This window comes from Lathyrus oleraceus, chromosome 3 (assembly GCF_024323335.1).
Source record: "Lathyrus oleraceus cultivar Zhongwan6 chromosome 3, CAAS_Psat_ZW6_1.0, whole genome shotgun sequence".
In the NCBI taxonomy this organism is placed as follows: domain Eukaryota; kingdom Viridiplantae; phylum Streptophyta; class Magnoliopsida; order Fabales; family Fabaceae; genus Lathyrus; species Lathyrus oleraceus.
In genome coordinates, this window is record NC_066581.1 from 201,069,348 (window position 1) to 201,080,135 (window position 10,788).

At 34.7% G+C, this 10,788-nt stretch overlaps 1 pseudogene; it reads right to left on the reverse strand.

Moving 5' to 3' along the window:
* Window positions 1–3,250: 3,250 nt before the first annotated feature.
* LOC127130413 (uncharacterized) lies at window positions 3,251–7,366 on the reverse strand (annotated as a pseudogene).
* Window positions 7,367–10,788: the final 3,422 nt, after the last annotated feature.

Consider the following 10,788-nt stretch of genomic DNA (forward strand, 5'->3'; position numbering starts at 1 on the left):
AACCCTAATCTCAATTGCTCATAACAGAATTTCAGATCAAAATTTTCATTTTCCCTCCATTTTTCTCTCTCTTCGAATTCTTCATTTCTTCTCACAAACACCAAATCTATTTGCATAATCTTGTTCATCATGCAATTCTGAGCAAGATTCATCCCTTGGTTTGGACAATTGAGCAAGATTTGGAGCAGTTCATGTACATGAACATGTTGATGGAAGTTGGAAATTGAGCTAGATCCAGGCATTTTCATCCAATCCTTTGTGCACAAAGCTTCAATAGAGGTTCAAGGAAGTTGATCTGGAGCATATGAGAGCTTGAACACGCGTGAATTGAGAACTGCATTTCAAGTAAGTGAAAAATCGATCATCTCCTTTGGTTGTTTTCTTGTGATAATTGAGTAGATCTCACTTAGCTGAGCATGCTGATATGTTTAGATCTTGATTTGGTTGAATATTGAGCATGTATGTTGAGTTGAAAGTTTTGGTGATGAAAATGTTTTTGCTCGATCCGTGCGATTCATGTGAAATTAGGATTAATGAACATGATATTTGGATTCCTGGTGAGAGAGCGGTTCGAACGGTATCGGTTTCATGCAATTCTGAAAAAATGTTGTTGAATCTCCGCCGGAGACGGTCAGAGAAGACGACCGGAGCTACAACTCCGGCGTCTGGTTCATGTGCTAGGGTTTAGCTGACCTGGATCCACGTGTCTGCTTGCTTGTCTGTTCCATTGGTCCTAATTCGTTTGACCCGTGCCAAGTATGCATTGAATGATGATTGTGCTGATGATGTGGTTAAGTGAAACGCATCGTTTCATTTAATGATGTGGCGTCCACATGTGCGCCTGCGTGTGAGAACCATTGGCCTGTGTTGCTTTGACCATGCCTTGTGTGCCATTGACTTGCTGACTATGCTTGCCATGTAATTTAATAAAACTCTGCGTTTTGCTTGTTCAAACTTGGACCGTTGATTGCTTTTTCGTGCCTGATCCAATGGACATGATATTTTCTGAATTAATTCAAATATATTTGTTTCCCTCCAATTTTATTTGTTTATTTCATTTTATTTGCTCATCTTCTAAAAATCATAAAAAATAGAAAAATGATCCAATTTGACTCCAATTTTTTTTCCTGGTTTTGTATGAATGTGTAGTTTTTTGTGATATTATTTTCATGATTTGTTTCCTGCTGGATTTTTAATTGTGAATTTTTGATTGGACATTGTATTAATTTGACATGTTATGATCAATGCTTTGTGAAATGCTATGTGTTGATCCAAATGATCTGATTTTTCGTGTGCTTGATCTTCACATGTGATTTGATTTTTTGAGCACTGGTTGGGATTTTTTCTCATATGCTATCATTGTTTTTGACACATGAAGATGTATGTGACAATTTGTGTCACATTTTTGGCATTCAATTTGTGCATTTTTGTTCATCTATCATTTGAACTCTTCTGGATTTGATTTTTTGCACACTAGTGGGATACCTGTGCTATCGCACGGGTTCCGTCGGGATTTATATTATATGATTGTCACTATTACTTTTCAAATTTATATATATTTATTAAGTTCATTAATATTTATATAATTAAAAATATATTGCATAAACAATTTTTTTATAAAATATGCGAGCGAACATTTTTTTGTTGTCAAATTAATGAATCATTTAATATGTGAGAAACATTTGTGTGAAAATGTTGGATAAAATAAAAGGGCAGATTTATATAGCTATTCTGGACAAATAGCATAGTAAACTTTAGTTCGAAAAGTATTCTGGATCTTAAAACTAAAATGAATTTAAAACTAAAATAAATTGAAATTTGAAACATTCTTAAATAAAAAAAACAATAGAAATTTCAACCATAGTCCAATTATTCAAAGTAAAAAAATTGCTATCAAAAGTTAACAAACAACTGTGTCTTTGGCCGATTGAGGATCAAGTAGTCTCATTCAATTGAATTGTGTGTGACCACATGATGGCTAGCATGCCTGCATGACAAACAAATACAATTCATGAGTTTAAGTGAATGTCTCATAAGATGAAAAGTAAAATAACATTAGTAGCATAAAGCATTAGAAGGATGTTCATACAAAAGAACCATTTGACTCATATACAGTAAGCATGATAATTTATTTAATTTCATATAGTCGAGGTAAGCAAAAAAGTTATTGAATAAAGTAGAAAGTAATTAAATTGTTGTCAAAATATAATAAGATAAAAAGCTTACCGGTTAACCAAGTGCTTCGAAGACCTCCTTGTACACAACATTTGTAGTAGTCGAACACGGTGAATTGTCCTTGTAATGGATTAGGATTTTTAGCCCACTTTTGCTCTTAACTCGTGAAATAGCAACATACAACTGACCATGACTAAATACTGGAGTAGGCAAGTACAATCCAACACTATCAAGTGATTGACCTTGGGATTTATTAATTGTCATTGCATAGGAGACAATTATTGGAAATTGTCTCTGAATCAACTTAAATGGCCAAGGTGAATCAGACGGTGACATAAACATTCTTGGAATGTAAAAAATGTTACCTATGTTCTTTCCAGACATGATCTTTGCCTCTATGACATGATTTGCTAACCTTGTAACAATTAATCTTGTTCCATTGCACAGTCCATCAACCTGGTCCAAATTTCTCATTAGCATAATAGGTGTACCGACCTTCAATTTGATCTTATGATTTGGAATTCCTGATGTTCTTAATTTACTAAGAAATTAAGGAGTTAAAACTTCATAAGATTCATTATAAGTTGTGTCTGTTCTATCAATTGAATCGAAACTCAAATACTCTTTCTCTTCCCCTGAAATATCCGTTCATAAAACAAAACATAAAACATTATTAAAAATAATTGCTATAGTGTATTGTTTTATGTTTAGAAAAGATAAAAGCTAACTAACATTTACTTGGTATCAGATCCAATATGTAATGATTGATTCTATCCACAACTTCAATGGTTGAGGCAAGAATGGCTTTTCCTTGTAAGAACGTAACATCTTGAAATTTTTCCAACAAATTCAGATATGTGTAATCAATGATAGCCCTTATTGGATCTTCAAAATTTGAAATTAATAATTCTTTTGGAATTTCTATATCAACCAATCCATCATTTGGTTCAAAAATCTTACCATCACCAACTTGCAATATCCATTTTGAGAATTTTGTTAGTTCATCAGAACTTGTATTATCCCTTCCATGTCGAAGTCTCATATTCTTTGTGAGCTTTAGAACCTGACAATATTCCTAAACATAGGATGAGCTAATAGATGCATGGACAATATCAGAACGACTTGCTCTAGGAACAACTAGAAGAATCTGTCGGAAATCTCCTCCGAAAACAACAACCTTTCCACCAAAAATTGTATTTTGGAAACCCTTTTTGCTCATGACATCTTTTAGGGTTTTATCCAATGCCTCAAAGCAGTGCCTATGAGACATAGGTGCTTCATCCCATATTATGACATCGGTGGCTTCAAGTAGTTGTGAATGATCAGTGTCTTTGTCGATATTGCAAGTTGAGTTGTCAAGTGTTGGCACGGGTATTTTGAACTTTGAATGTGCGGTTCTTCCACCTGGCAATAATAATGATGCTATCCCACTTGAAGCAACAGTAAGAACAATTTTTTTCTGTGAATGAAGGGCACTTGATAGTGTTCTCCACGTGAAAGTTTTGTCGGTTCCTCCGTAACCATGTAAAAAAAATACACCTCCTCTTTTTTTGTTGACAGCATCCATGATGGTATGATATATTGCAAGTTGTTCATCTTTAAATTATCAAGTTATAATTATAAGTAGAAAAAATATAAGAGATTTTTAAATTCATAATAAAGATAAAATATGTCACCTGTAAGTGCATGAAAAAGCTCTTCGAAATTCTTTTGCTCTTTCTCAGCATTGTAATCAAGTTCGTCGTAAATCAGCCGGTTGCCAACATGCTTTGTGACATAGCTATCCGGATATGGCATACATGTAAATTCATGTAAACTTCTTCTATTTGATTGCATCATATTTTCAATCTCAATGAGTGTCAAATTCTTTAACTCAGTGTCTGATAGTTGCAATTCTGTCAACATTTTATAAGCAGTTATATAGTAACAATTTGAATATATATCATAAAATACATATACAACCTGAAAGTGTATATATAATATTATTACAAAAATTTCAACGAATAGCATTAGATAAGTAGTTAGATTCAGCTTAGAAACATTATTCTAAAATTTGAAGATCAAATTCAACACAAAATTGTATTTTAATTAGTTAGGAATATGAATGCATATAATGTTCCTGTAAGGAACAACATACTTACAAAAGTAGGATATATATGAATTGTTAGGTAATATTTAACAAATAGGTATTGTATGTATCTTAATCATGTCTGCCATTAGTTACTTAATAGTTAACATATAATGTATGATGTAATATTAATCAAATTCTGTTTACACTTAGTTTTATGATGCGCAGAGCTAATTAATTAATATAAAACATATGGGTCAACACAAATTCATATATGAAAGATATAAAATATTTTGATAGTTAGTAAAGACATTCTCTATAAAATAAAATAAGTTAAATAAATATTCAGACTATTGCATATAGTGCAGACCAAAACTATTTCTTCAAAGGAAAAACAAATAATGGAAATTTACCTCTTCTATTAGTATTCTGTCTTTGTTGATATAAAATACCGTCAGATAAAGTCCTCCAGGTTTGTTCCCAAACATGACGTGGCCTATTCACTGTACCGGATAGCAACATCGTAACAAATAACTTTCTCAAAAAATGTCCAAAACCCCAATCTTTTGCTTCATTTATCGCTGCAACATATTCACTGTCATCGTTAAGAAATCCCATATGGAAGCATGCATCCCTAAAGCTATCCTGAACCTTTCCATCAACGAATTTTATATCTTCATAGCAAGTAGGGCCCTTGACAACTGTCAGCATCATTCTCAAATAATACAACTCACCGGTACTTGGAGGAACCCAAATTAGGCGGCCAATAGTATGACCCCTTTTTCGTGGTCTCCACCGTCTATATCTTCTATCATATACAAACTTCGTCAGAAATTGAGTGTAAGTTAAATTTTGTGCCTCAAAGTATATTTTGTTTGCTTCCATCCACGCCGTAAACATTGATTCTTTCACACTTGGTTTGTCAAGCACCTCATCAATCAATTCATAATCAGTATAGTAAACAAAATTATCTCCCTCAAGATGGAAGTACAACCTCTCAACTGCTGGTGACCTACCATGAATAGGAAATGAAAAAAGCCTCCAACACGCTTCACTTGGTGAGACATATCTACAATCAAGATATTGCTTGATTTCATCAACATTTCTTATGACCGAAGTTCCATCAGATTCAGTTTGGACAACCGCAGCAGTAATTCTATCATAACCTTTGTTAATATACTTGAATAAGTACTTAATAAAAGTACTCTGATTACACCACTCCATATTGACGCGTGCTTGATATTTTTTCAACAAATATGGATTATAAGGAACTACATACATGTTATCAAGTTGAACTTGTTTTTTCATAACCGTATTAACGGTTTCTCTTCTTCGGTACATAGGATATCCATCTTGATCAACAATGGTCTGGGGCTGGAACTTTTTGGGAAAGTATTTTGAGCACTTTCCATCTTTCATGCAGGGTGAAGACCTGTTTGCTATACCACATGGACCATGGATCATATGTGTCTTTACCAAATCATATAGTGGCTTATCATCTTGTTCTGTTGGTATCTCTGCTGAAATGATCTTGTCTGTATCATCTGGAGTTGGATACTTGCTGGAGGGATGCAAGAATAGAAGGATATGGGAATGTGGTAAACCCCGCTTTTGAAATTCAATTATGTATATATCTGCAATAAAATGAGTTTATCATTAAATATTCGGATAATACGTATATCATTAGATAAAATAATTAGAATTAAAACTTACATGCAACAACTCTCCCTAACACATGCTTTTTTGTTAGATCACACAACAACTCATCAAACTTAATCTTGAAGACTCTAGAAATGATATTCGGACGATCTTGAGAATTCAAGTTATTTTTGGCAACCAATCTCTGAATTTCAGGCCAGTTAGGATTGCAAGTAAATGTGATAAAAAGATCCGGAAAACCAAAGTGACTACAAATAGCCATGCCATCAAAATAAAGTTGTTCCATGAACCTTCGACTTCCAACATAAGTCGACGGTAAAACGACTCTTTTACCTTTGTTGGAACCTTGAGTGTTGGCATTCTGTTCTCCATCATTCAAATTGCCATATTTAGAAACATGCAACCTTTTTTGATGTTTTCTTATATAATTTAATCTTTGGGACTCCATCATCGTAAATCCATCAACTAAGAATTGTTGAAACAACCTTCTTGACAGTAATAGTGTTTGTGCTTCATTATTCCTAGATTGAATCCTAAAAGCAAGCCATTCTCTAATTGTAAGCTTATTCCTCTTCATTGGTTTTTTTTAATTAGTTTCCCTAAGAAGAACGCCAACTCTAAATCCATCTTCACCGTAAGGAAACAACAGTGGATACTGGTATGACAAATAACTTGGATGAAACTCACTTATTCTTTTCAGTTGTCCACTCTGTCTCTCAAGAAGAATATCTCTTTTATGACCTGTATCAACATCACCAACGATAAGTGCGGCAACCTCTGAAACAGTTGGATGGTTGTAGATCCTGCCGTCTGTTGATTTGTCAGAGATTAATTTCAACTTAAGATCAGGTAAACTGCAATTTTTCAATCTATCTGCTGCCATCCTAAAAGACTTAGCATGTGTGTTGAACTTATCCAACATAAGCTTCAATCTTTTAACAATATCTGGAATGATATATGGGTTGTTCCTGCATATTGATTTTCCAAAGGTTAGTCTATTCAAAATCTATTAATAGTATACTGTGATGGCATATTTTTTAGAATTATGGAATTTTTAATCATGAAGTAAATCGTATGAAGAATATAAACTCACCCTATTGCTTCAATTCTATTCTGAACCTCATTGTCGGTGTCGAAAATGTATAGTTGAGCAAACTTTGGAGATTCTCCAGGTAAAGGAAGCATGCTCCCAATCCGATGGCATACTTGTCCATGTATTCTTAGATTAGGTGGTCCCCTTCCATCTTGAAATCTGTTGTCGACCTTCATACCCGATGATGTAAAAGCAAATATCATGTTGTACAATCGACAATATTGCTGATAATTTATACTTTCGCTTTCGCTATTATCAAACAATAAACGCCGAAGTAATAATGGTGGTGTTTTCAAAAGTGGCAAAACAACTTTTCCGTTTCCGCAACATAGTTGGAACTTAGGAACTGAACAATTCTTTCCTTTCTTCATTTTTTCTTGATACCACATAAGTGTTGGTGTAAGCCCTAGAGGCCAATACTTTTGGTACTTGTATCGAATTATTTATTAATAATAAAAGGCATTTTCTTTATTATGGTTGATTAATCAAGTCCCTGGAATAGAAAGTCCGTTTAATGTATTAAGTGTGACTTAATCATGAGAACACATTAAACATAAGGACACTGTTCTTAAAGTATCCGTAGTCGAGCTTTAATGTGAAGTGGGATAACATTAAAGCATTAAAACTATTATGTTTGTAGACTGATGATCACATCTCATGGATCATGGATAAAGAATTATCAAGTCTTAAACATAGGTATGAATATTAGGAGTAATATTTATACCGGATTGACCCGCTATGAGAATACTATATAGAAAGTTATGCAAAGTGTCATAAGTAATTCTCATGGTGATAATAGTGTATACCACTCTTCGACCTGAAACCACTATGGATCCTAGATGTAGAGTTGAGTGCCTTATTACTGATCCAACGTTATCCGTAACTGGATGACCATAAAGACAGTTGATGAGTACTCCACAAAGCATGCTGAGGGACATGAGTGTCCTAGATGGAATTTGCCAATCCTGCGTAACAGGATAAATGTCTATGGGCCCAATATTGAACTGGACAAGGGTGACACGGTCTATACCTTGTGTTCAATATAGACATAAGGGCAAAGGGGTAATTATACACATAATCATTATCACAGGAGGTTTTGTCAGATCACATGACATTTTCGTGACTTGGGTAGCAGTGATGTGTTGCTAGATACCGCTCACTGTTTATTATGTTAAATGCGTGATTTAATATAATTGCCAACGCCACGAAAACCTATACGGTCACACACAAAGGACGGATTGATGAGAGATAGAATAATTAAGGAACATCGTAAGGTACGATGTACTTAAGTAGAATACGAAATATGGTAAGGTACCAAGTACTTAAGTGATTTTGGCATATTATGAGATATAGGCCAAAATGCACTTAAGTGGGCTTTTTGGCTTGAAGCCCACACAAGTGGTTCTATAAATAGAGCTCTTGTGCAGAAGCTTTGTATGGGAATACAACACAACTGAAGAGTTGGAATTTCGTATCTCTCTCTCACTCAAAGCCTTCATTCATAACAGCTAGCACTGCGATTGAAGGAATCCGTTTGTGTGGACTGAGTAGAGACGTTGTCATCGTTCAACGTTCGTGATCGCCCCGTGGATCTGTATCAAAGGTTTTGATCATTATCAGAGATCTGCACCAAAGGTTTGAATCGCCACAAGAGGTAACGATTCTATCACTGATCATGCCCATTCGTAAGGATCACTAAATGGAGAAATTTTTAAATTCCGCTGCGCCTTGGATGGCAATTCTCCTACAGTGGTATCAGAGCCACTTACGAAACCATGAATCTGATATCTGTTTTTGTTATGTAATAATATGATTAAAATAGAATGAATCAAAGGTTAAATTGAGATCGATCAATTTACATATATGTGATATATGTAACCCTGATGCAAAATACATTATATATGATATAATGTTCTTGTTTCGTTCATTCAAAACCTCGATGATTGTTTTCCTTTGAGCGATCAATGGTCGTTTGCTTCTTGATCCGACATTAGTATGGTGAAGCAATGACGTGTTGATCAATCATACTGAATTAACAATCGAGACGTGTTTGACGGTCTGAAATTGGTGCATTAGGGTTAGTGACGGCACAAGGGTTGTGTTGTCAGAGAGTTATGCGATTGGGGTTTGAACGCACAAGAGTTGTGCTTCCTAAACACTTTTTGGAACAATGTTAACCGGTTAACGCGTATGGTTAACCGGTTAACGGAATGCGAAATAAAATTTTTGAGATTTTTTAACAGTGTTAACCGGTTAACGCATATGGTTAACCGGTTAACGCAAGGCGGAAAACAGTTTTCCAAGACATTTTCAAACAGTGTTAACCGGTTAACACATTTGGTTAACCGGTTAACGCAAGGCAGAAAACAATTTTTTTCAGATTTCAAAACAGTGTTAACCGGTTAACGCATATGGTTAACCGGTTAACGCAAGGAAATTTTCACCCATTCGGCTAACTCAGTGCTTTAAAAGTGTCAAGTGTTGATACGAAAAGCGGCATCGATTTTGAATGAATTGTTCATTAAAATGTGATGATCGGTCGTCGAAATTTAATTTGATTTTAATTAATTAAAGGAATTAATTATAATAATAATAAAGTGTTTATTATTGTCTTGTGGTGATCGGTTATGGCCCTAGTTTTCCTTTGTTTTGTTTTGGGTTTTTAAAATACGACCTGCGTGTCGTGCCTCTCTCTTAATCTCCCAAATGTAACTTCTTTTCTCATCTCACTCCCTCGTATGTAAAACGAGTTTCTTTCATGTAATGTAATGATATGAAGAAAGCAAAGAAGTCAGTGCCAAAGGAGGACAACCTTGAAGATCTTGCTTAGAGAAGCTTAGATCGTTGTAGGTTAGCTTAGGTTCTCTCATTGGCTTGGGAGAACAATTGCGCTAGGGGCCATAACTGTTTCATTTTGTTTGTATGTATGTTGATGCATGTGAATGTATGTTGATGCATGTGAGAGACGGTTTATATGATAAACAAGCCGGTGAGATCAGAAAATTGCAATTCCCTCAAAATTAAATATTAAGTTTATGCTTTCCAAGTTTTAACACTCATCAAGACTAGTAATGGATAATGTAGGTTTCGCCTACGCGAGGTGCATGATCTATATATTAGTAAGGTGCGATGGGATAATTGTAATATCCAACTGTTAAAACAATGGGTCAAACTTAACTCAACAAATTATAATAAGATTATATATATGTTTAGAAGCAAGAGTTGGGAATAATCCATATGATGGATTAGAATAAGGAGTTATTCACCCAACTGAAATTTTCGAAAGTTGTATGAGATACAATTGGAAGGAGTTCCTACCTAAAATAACCTAGTTTTGTGTAATCCGCCTACGCGGACTTAGAACGAAGTGAAATATGGATCTCGACCCACTAGAAAATCTTCCAATGGAATTTTCCGAATCAGATGACGAGGGTCATTTGTTTTGAGTAAAATAGTGGGAGCATATTTAATTAAAGGCCTAATTGAATATGTCAATGATACTTATATTTTCATTAATCCTTATGTAGATTACCATGACAGCAAACACCTCTAACAACATCCTGCGATCAATCCTTGATAAGGAAAAATTGTATGGGACAAATTTTCTGGATTGGCACCGAAACCTGAGGATTGTCCTCAAACATGATAAAAAGTTGTATGTCTTGGAGATACCTGTTCCTGAAGAGGAACCTCCTAGTTCTGCACCTAAGGCAGAAAGAGATGCTTATAAGAAGCATGTCGATGATGCCAATGAAACTGCTTGTCTCATGCTAGCTACCATGAACTCAGAATT